The sequence below is a fragment of the Dasypus novemcinctus genome, chromosome 9 (genome assembly GCF_030445035.2).
Source record: "Dasypus novemcinctus isolate mDasNov1 chromosome 9, mDasNov1.1.hap2, whole genome shotgun sequence".
Lineage (NCBI taxonomy): Eukaryota > Metazoa > Chordata > Mammalia > Cingulata > Dasypodidae > Dasypus > Dasypus novemcinctus.
Window position 1 is genome coordinate 76,863,159 of NC_080681.1, and position 8,961 is coordinate 76,872,119.

At 39.4% G+C, this 8,961-nt stretch overlaps 1 non-coding gene across 1 annotated transcript; it reads left to right on the plus strand.

The window, feature by feature from the left end:
• Window positions 1-8,015: 8,015 nt before the first annotated feature.
• Window positions 8,016-8,118, plus strand: LOC111766423 (small nucleolar RNA U13). The gene has a single exon (XR_002798478.1). It is a non-coding gene; the product is annotated as a small nucleolar RNA U13 (small nucleolar RNA).
• The last annotated feature ends 843 nt before the right edge of the window (window positions 8,119-8,961 follow it).

Sequence of the window (8,961 nt, forward strand, 5' to 3'; positions counted from 1 at the left end):
TCTAGTAACTATAGTCCAGGATTCACTGTTTGCATTGTATACTCCTTTGGGTATTTTTCTTATTCTATACATAGAATATATGTATATATATTCTATATATACAACCTAAAATTTCGCCTTTTACCACAGTCAAAAATATATACTTCAGTGGCGTTACATTCATGTGTGCTACCATCACCACCATCTGTATTAGTCAGCCAAAAGGGGTGCTGATGCAAAGTACTAGAAATCTGTTGGCTTTTATAAAGGGTATTTATTTGGGGTAGAAGCTTTACAGTCACTAGGCCCTATAGAGTCCAACTCAAGGTAACTTAAGAGATACTTTCTCAGCCAAAGTCTGTTTCCATATGTTGACACAAGATGGCGGGTGACGTCTGCAAGGGTTCAGCTTTCCTCTTTCCTCTTAAGGCTCCGTGGGTCCAGCTTCTTCTGATCTAAGCTGTAGGCTGGCATAAGGCTCTCTTCCTGGGGTTCATTTCTTTCTGGGCTCAGCTGCTCTAGTCTCGTCACAAGGCCAGCTGTAAATTATCAGGCTCATCTCTCTTCCTGAGGCTCCAGCATCAAAACTAAGTTCTCTTCTCTGTCATGTCTTTTTCTGTGCATCTACTTCTCTGTGTCTCTACTTCTGTGTGTAAGTCTGTTTTATCAGCTCACCAAGGGGGCTGGGACTTAATGCTGAGTCAATGTGGCTGAATCAAAGCCCTAATCTTAACATAATTTAATCAAATGTCTCAGCTGAAACTAATACTATCAAAGGGTTATTACGCCCAGAAGAACAGACCAGTTTACAAACATAATCAATATCTCTTTTTGGAATTCATAAATAATATCAAACAGCCACACCGCCCATTCCAAAACTTTCCCATCACCCCAAACAGAAATTCTATACCAATTAAGCATTAACACCCCATTGTCTACTTCAACCCCAGACCCTGGTAACTTGCATTCTATTTTCTGACCTGTGAATTTACTTATTCTATTTTATATCAGTAAGATCTTATAATATTTGTACTTTTGTGTCTGGCTTATTTCACTCAATATGATGTCTTCAAGGTTCATCCTTGTTGTCACCTGTAGCAGAATTTCATTCCTGTTTACACTGAATAATATTGCATTGTATGTATATACTACATATTGTTTATCCATTCATCAGTTGAAGGACACTTGGATTGCTTCCATCTTTTGGCTATTGTGAATTATACTGCTATGAACATCACGCATGTAAATATCTGTTTGAGTTCCCGCTTTCAACTCTTTGGAATATAAATAGAAGTGGGAATTCTGGGTCATATGTAATTCTAAACTGTAATCACCAAACTCTTTTCCAGAGGAGTTGCACTGTTTTACATTCCTACCAACAATGGGCAAGTGTTCTATTCCTCCACATCCTCTCCAACACTTCTTATTTTCCATTTTTTTAATAGAAATTCTAGAGGGTATGCAATAGTATCTCATTATTATTTTGATTTGCATTTCTCTAATACTAATGATGTTAAACCACTTTTCATGTGCTTTTTGGCCATTTATATATCTTTTTTATAGAAATGTCTATTTAAGTATTTTGCTCATTTTTTTATTGGGATGTTTGTCTTTTTATTAGTTTATTATAGAATTTCTTTAAATATTCTTCATATTGAACCCTACTGGATATTTCGTTTCCAAATTTTGTTCCTATTCTGTAGGTTGTCTTTTTACTTTTACGATGAATTCCTTTGATGCCCAAAAGGTTTTAATATTGATTAAGTCCCTTTTTTTTTTTCTTTTCCTACTCATGCCTTTGGTTTAAAGTATAAGAAACCATTGCCTAACACAATGTTCTGAAAAATCTTTCCTATGTTTTCTTCTAGGAGTTTATTCATTTTGGTTCTTATATTTAGGTTGCTGATCCATTTTGTGTTGATTTTTTGTATATGGTGTGAGGTAGGGATCTACCATCATTCTTTTGCATATGAATATACAGTTTTCCCAGCGTGATTTGTTGACGAGGCTATTATTTTCCCATTGAGTTGACTTGACACCCTTATCAAAAATCAGTTGACCATAGATGTAAGAATTTATTAATGGACTCTCAATTTTATTCCACTGTCCTTTTGCCAGTACCATGGTGTTTTGATTGCTGTAGCTTTATAATAAGTCAAAAATCAGTAAGTGGTGTCCTCCAATTATGTTCTTTTTCAAGGTAGTTTTGGCTTTTGGAGGCACTTTATCCTTCCATATAACTTTGATGATAGTACTTTCCAGACTTTTGAGGAAGATGGGTCTGCCAGTTTTTGCTATTTTTTCAAAGATTATTTGGGATAATGGCACCCTGAAGCATCTAATGCCACCATCTTGGTCGACTGGAAATCCTCTGCATTATTATTAATCATGATTGTTCTGAAAATCAATTGATCCACTCCACCCCCCTCATCAATAAGAACTAATTCTAAATGAATTAACAAACTCTTGAAATAAAAATGCACAAGAAATGGGAGGAAGTCTTTACTAAAGAATTTTGGAGATAACTATTTTTTGAGAATGGTAAGTGCAGCTTTTCCTTTGCTTGACTAAATGGCCTCCTGAAGCCCTAGTCCATTCTGACATTCAGTGATAAGAAGAGCATGCTACAGGGGCTGTTAAGCCACCATTATGTCAAGCTGGTGTCCACAAGAGGGCGATGGTGTATGCAGTCAGAACCTCAGCTACTGTGGTCAGAATTAGGGGCAGCAATATACAATCCAGAGTCAAACAATGATAAGTCATGGTATCCAACCCCTCATTTTGCAGATGGGACACTGTGGCCCATGGAGAAGGAGTTGCCCACAGTCTCACTGAGACAAATTTAAGAGCCTACTGAACCCAGATTCAGTGGTTCTTGTGTGGAGTTCCAGGTAACATACATGCTGGGTACAAGCTGGGTAATACATGGTGGATATGTAAGTTACCAGTGAGTCAGAATCTCCTGGTGGGGCTCAGGCATCACTGTATTTTTTAAAGCACCCCAGGGTTCAGGAGTCCTGCCATACCCAATGCTGCCTTTCAACATAAGGGATGAAAAACAAGGAAAAATGAGAGTATGTTATATGTTAGCAGGTCTTAGGACACAAAATGGAGAAAAGGCAATAAAACATGCAATATTGCAAGAAAATGCATTCAAAATAGCATATCATTCAAGGCCCCGGAAGAAAACAAATGTCCCACTAAACTGGAAGACTTGGAGAAAGTTTATTAGTATAGTCAAGATATGGAGAAACCACAGGAATAGTGCAGGGTGCCAGGATTAATAATTGTGGGTACAGTTACCCCAGGCCAAAGCCAGAAAAGGGGTAGTTATCAGAAACTAGAGATAAAGCTAACTGGGTGAGAAGGTGGCATGTCAGGAGCTGTGACCTTCGTAAGGATACAGCCAAGGGAATAAATATCCCAAAGCCACTCTCCTCTGCCCTCTGAGCTCCTGCCAGTGCTGTTCACTGGACCAAATTCAACCAGTAGCCAAAAGGCAAGGAAGCCAGTGACAGAGTCCACAGAGGTCAGCTTCCTGGCAGACGACAAAGGGTAGCAAGCAGATCAGGAGGCACAAGCAATTATATGCTGTTCAAGTATTTTTTCACTCAGAAGCAATGAGTATGTATATATATTTTTAAATATATATTTTAAAGGAGTAATAATGTCTAGGAATATACATATGTATAGCATTACAAGAGAGAGAGCATGTGCACAATGAGAAGCTTTCCTTAGAATTGGAAAATAGGAAAAAGTTTTCATTAAATTACAATACAATACAGTTTGTAACTTCCTGGTTAGAACTATGGAATCTCCTTTCTGAGGTTTAGGGAAAAAAAGATATATGGCCCTATTGGGATATTTGCCTTTTCAAAGAATTTTCATACATAGTATCTCATTTTTAAGGTAATCCTTGTTTACTATTTTAAAGATGAGATAGCTCAAATACAGAGAAATCAACCCATTCATAAAAGGTCAGCAACAGAGCAGGTGACATGGCAAGACCCCTAACCCCCATCCCAGAATCTTCCAGTTCGAAGGCCCTGTCCTTGGGCCTTTATCTGCCTAAACTTAAAGGTGGAGTCAGAGGATTTGGGGAAAGAACTCAGCAAAATTGAGTCCCAACTCTAGTGTTTCCTCTCTGGGAGATCTTGGGACAATCACTTCTCTTCTTTGACTCTCAATTTCCCAAATCATAATATGAGAGAATTAGACTATACTTGTGGTTTCAAACTTTTTTTCCCTAGCAGGAAAACTTTTTCTACAAAATCTTACATGGCAACCAAGAATATAACAGTTTAAATAGCAAGAACAACAAGAACAAATGGAACCCCTGAAGAAAGTTTAGAGGATTTCTCAAATTCCTGTTTGGTCTTTGTCTATTAAATATTAGTTTCATGACATAATAGTATCAGCATTTGGGGGGAAGGGATTCCAAGACCATATACTTGATCAGCAAAATTTGAAAGGTTTCTTTTCTACAGAAATTTTCAGGGCCTTTAATATGCTAATGGGTTTTGTCACTCCACTAAATGGAAATCTAATACAGAGTTGGTTCAGTAGTAAACTAGATGAGTGTTCCTTAATTTTTTTTTTACTAAAATCTACAGTCAGAAATTTAATTTATATCATGGACCCTGAAAAGTTTCAGAAAACAATATTTATCTTTGCTGCATTCTGATATTCGTAGTCTATTGTAAGCAATTTTTAAATGTTTAAGTTATGTGTGAGAGTATACATGAGTGTGTGTGTCTCCATGTGTACATGTGTGCATGAGTCACTTAGACATAAGGTAAAATTTCTTTCTCACTGTAGACTACAGTAAAAAATGTTTGAAAGCTACTATCTTGGCAACTGTCAGCTCTAAAAACTCCACCCAGGCAGGCTGCAGGCTGCTTGTGGGTCTCAGAGACACGAATTAACTGATTCCTTCTAGGGCTTAAAACTTGGGAGCCTCTGCGCCTCTCCTCACAGCTGAGTTGGGCCAAAGAATGTGAACAGGATGGAGTGAAGAAAGCTGGCACTGCCCTCGTCTGGGAGGTGCAGCTCAGGAACAAAGAGGGAGTTTGTCTCGAAGGCTGCCAGTCCCGCCTCACTCACAGGCACTAACTTCATTCATCCTTCGCCCAGCCCCACAGGCATCCCCTCTGGCCCCATGGCCCTGCCAGTCCCTTCCACAAGGGGTTAGTGTCCGATCTGGGCAGCTCTCCCTGCCTGATGTGATGGGCATTCAGGTCTCCTGTGAGAATCGGAAACGGAGTCTCTTGTCAGTTGAAAAACAACATTCTTCCCCCACAGTCCCGTGTGCTTCTGCTTCCACCACCACCCTCGAGCGGACCCAGGAAACAAACGTATCTTGAGAGTGCGTGTCAGTCGTGGGAAAGGGCTGTCTGGCCCGCTGTGTGCAGGCACTGTGGGCTGCAGCAAGGCCCATCTCCCCGGGCTCTCCACTCTTTTCCTCGCCCCCTCTCCTTGGTCTTATAGGAGGCCTCTGAAAAGGCTGCTTTTCCAGAGGCAGCCACCTTTAGTAATATCAGGAGAGGGAGGAAAGCCTAGCTTGTGGTAAGCACTACCCTGGGTACTTTATTTAGTAAGCTTATGGCATTCCCCTTTTTATACAGATAAGGAGAATGAGGCTTAGAGAACTTAACGCTCAAGTTTGTCTGATTCTTAAAGTTAAGACCTATTAAACCAAGGGAGAGGAGGAGGTGGAGAACAGTAGAGCAAATGTGAGCAAGTCCAGAGCAGCCTCACATTTAGGCAAAATGGCCAGTTGCCACAGAATCACAAACCAAGAAAAGAGGGTCTCTGTGTAGGCCACTGGATATAGGCACAGTGCGAGTGAGCTGAAGACAAGTGATGGGGCAGTGGAGTAGGAGCACCCATTCTGTAACCACATAGGCCCAGTTTGTTCATCTTTACAGGAATACATACGGGTGGCTCCTGCTTCTGTGAAGATGAGGCAGACATACTTTGCCTTATTCCTCCCTGTAAGTACAATTGAAAAGCACTAGACATTATTTATAAAACTAACAGAAGATTCTGAAAGATGTAAAAGAAAAGGCAGACCAGCTGGAGACCGCAGAACCCAAGGTACAACGTGGTGGTGAGTTCCCTGGATTTTCTTTTTGCCAGGATCATATCCTAGATGTGACAACCAAGAAGCCTGAATTACTCCCACATTGCTGGTAAGAATGAAAAATGGTGCATCCATTCTGAAAAAATGTTGAACTGTCTCTTTAAAATTTAAACACGCAGGGAAGTGGATGTGGCTCAGGCAATTGGTCTCCTGCCTACCATACAGGAGGTCCAGGGGCTCGATACCCAGGGCCTCCTGGTGAAGGCAAGCCAGCCTGTGTGGCAAGCTGGCCCACACAGAGTGTTGCCTTGCACAGGACTGCTGCCCCACACAGGAGTGCTGGCCCACACAGAGAGCTGATGCAGCAAGATGACACAATGAAAAGAGACACAGAGGAGAGACAATAAGAGACGTAGCAGATCAGGGAGCTGAGGTGGTGCAAGAGAATGATCACCTCTCTCCCACTCCACAAGGTCCCAGGATCAGTTCCCAGAGCAGCCTAATGAGAATACAAGCAGACACAGAAGAACACACAGTGAATGAACATAGAGAGCAGACAATGGAGGGAGGAATAAGTTAATCTTTTTTAAAAAATTTAAATATGAAACTAACACACAAAGCCACAATTGTGCTAGTGGGCATTTATTTCAGGGAGATGAAAATTTATGTTCACACAGAAACCTGTAAACAAATGTCATAATAGTCAAAAACTGGAAACAATCCAAATGTCCTTCAGTGGGTAAATGATTAAATAAACTATTGTATATTCATACCACAGAATACCACCTAGCAATAAAAAGGAATGAACTATTGAAACTTGCAGAAATCTCCAAAGAATTACGCTGAGTGGAAAGACTAATCCCAAAAGTTTACCTACTGTATGGTTCCACTCATACAGTATATTCAAAATGGCAAATTTATGGAAAGGGAGAAGAGATTAATGGTTGCAGGGTTACGGAGCAGGTGGCAGCAGAAGGAAAGTGTGTGTGGCTATAAAAGGGTAGCATAAGGGATTCCTGTGGTGATGGGAATATTCTGTATTTTGATTGTATCAATGTCACTATCCTGGTTGGAGGTTGTATTATAGTTTTACAACATGCTCTCATTTGAGGAAAACTGGGTAATGGACACATGAGATCTCTCTATCATTTCTTATAACTATATGCGAATCTACAATTATGAAAAAAGTTTAAAAATTTAATTTTAAAGCTAAAACAAATGAACTACTTAAGACTTTTAAAATGTTATAAAAGAATGCAACAACTATATGTGTACCTCCCACCAAATTTTAAAAATGAAACACACCATTACTGTGATGTTTTCTGTATATGCCTCCCCTATCTGTCTCACCCAGAGGTAACCACTTTTCTGCATTTGCTGAGTATCCTTTCCATTCATTTCTTTAAACCTTCACTATACATGTATATATGTATCCCTAAGCCATATGTAGTAAATTGTTTTGCATATATTTAAGTTTTATATAAAGGGCATCATATTGCAAGCCTTTTTCTACAACTTAGCTTTTTCATTGACCAGTATGTTTACACTGAAATGGTCATTCAGTGTAACTGCATCTAATGTTTCCTTATGTGAATAAGCCACATCTTATCTAGTCTCCTTTTGGTGGCCACTGTGGTGATTTCAAAAAAAAATTATAAATACCAACAACGCCTCTGTAATGACCCTTCTTGCGCCACCTCTTGTACACATGTATGAGAGTTTGGCAGACACTGCTGGATACCTACCCAAAATTCATTCTCTTCTTCTAAGATTATTTCAATGAATGAGACAGACATACCATGCTATTAAAGAGCTCACAGTTTTGAGGAAGAGAGAGTTGAGTTGACAAATGTATAGGTCCGTTGTTTCAGTAATGGGTTATTATACCCATACTTGGGTATAAGGTGAACCTGTCAGTTCACCTTAACCTCAACCCAAAAGGTGCCCAACTCAGATCCTTTTGTGGTTCATAAGCATGAGAATGGGTATTCACACGTTTATGTGAGCTGTGTCCCCCTCAAACCTTGTTACGATGTCAGCAGAGTACCCGTCTGACATTGGGGGGAAAAAAAGGTGTCCAACTCAATAGTTATCTCCACAGTTTTGTATAGAGGCAACTTGGACTTTTTTATAATGTAGATCTCATAAAAAATCTTTCCAAAGGATTTGGTGATAGCCCCAGGAGCTCTAACTAAATCTATCTGACTTAATTAGAAATCCAAATGCTAGTGAGGATCTCTAATCAATGGAGCATAGAACAGTTTGCCTAATTTAATTATTTTGTAAAAGGCTAGCTTTTCATCCTCTTCTTAGACCATGTGTATTAATGAATCTATAGAGTATATAAAGTTATTAAAGACCCACACGAGTCAAATAATCCCAGCTTTCCCACTTTTTAGTACAAGCCTCAGTTTCTTCTCCTGTAAAAAGAGACTTCACACTCACATCATGAGGTAATCGTGTGGACTAAATGGGATAATGCATATGAATGCATCAGCACAATATCTAGCAAGTAGCAACTTCTCAATTCCATTGTATGATGATAGTAAAACATTTGGATTATTTCCTTAGGATGGAGTCTTGGGAGTAGAAGTACAAAGTCAAAGAGTTTAAACATTTTTTAAAGCTCCTGAAACATACTGTGAAATTATTTTCCAAGAATAGTTAGACCAACCTACTTTCCCACAAGCTGTGTGGAGAGCACCCATCTCTCCCTACCCTTTACAGTTTTGTGCACTTTCGTTTTTAATCTTTATAATTTGATAGATGAAAAAACTGTATATTCCTTTCCCTTATGTTTCTTGGTTTATCATCAAGCTTGAATGATTTTAAAATGTCCATTAGCTATTTGTGTTCCCTTCCCTGTAGACTATTGGTTAATATCTCTGCCTATGAAACAA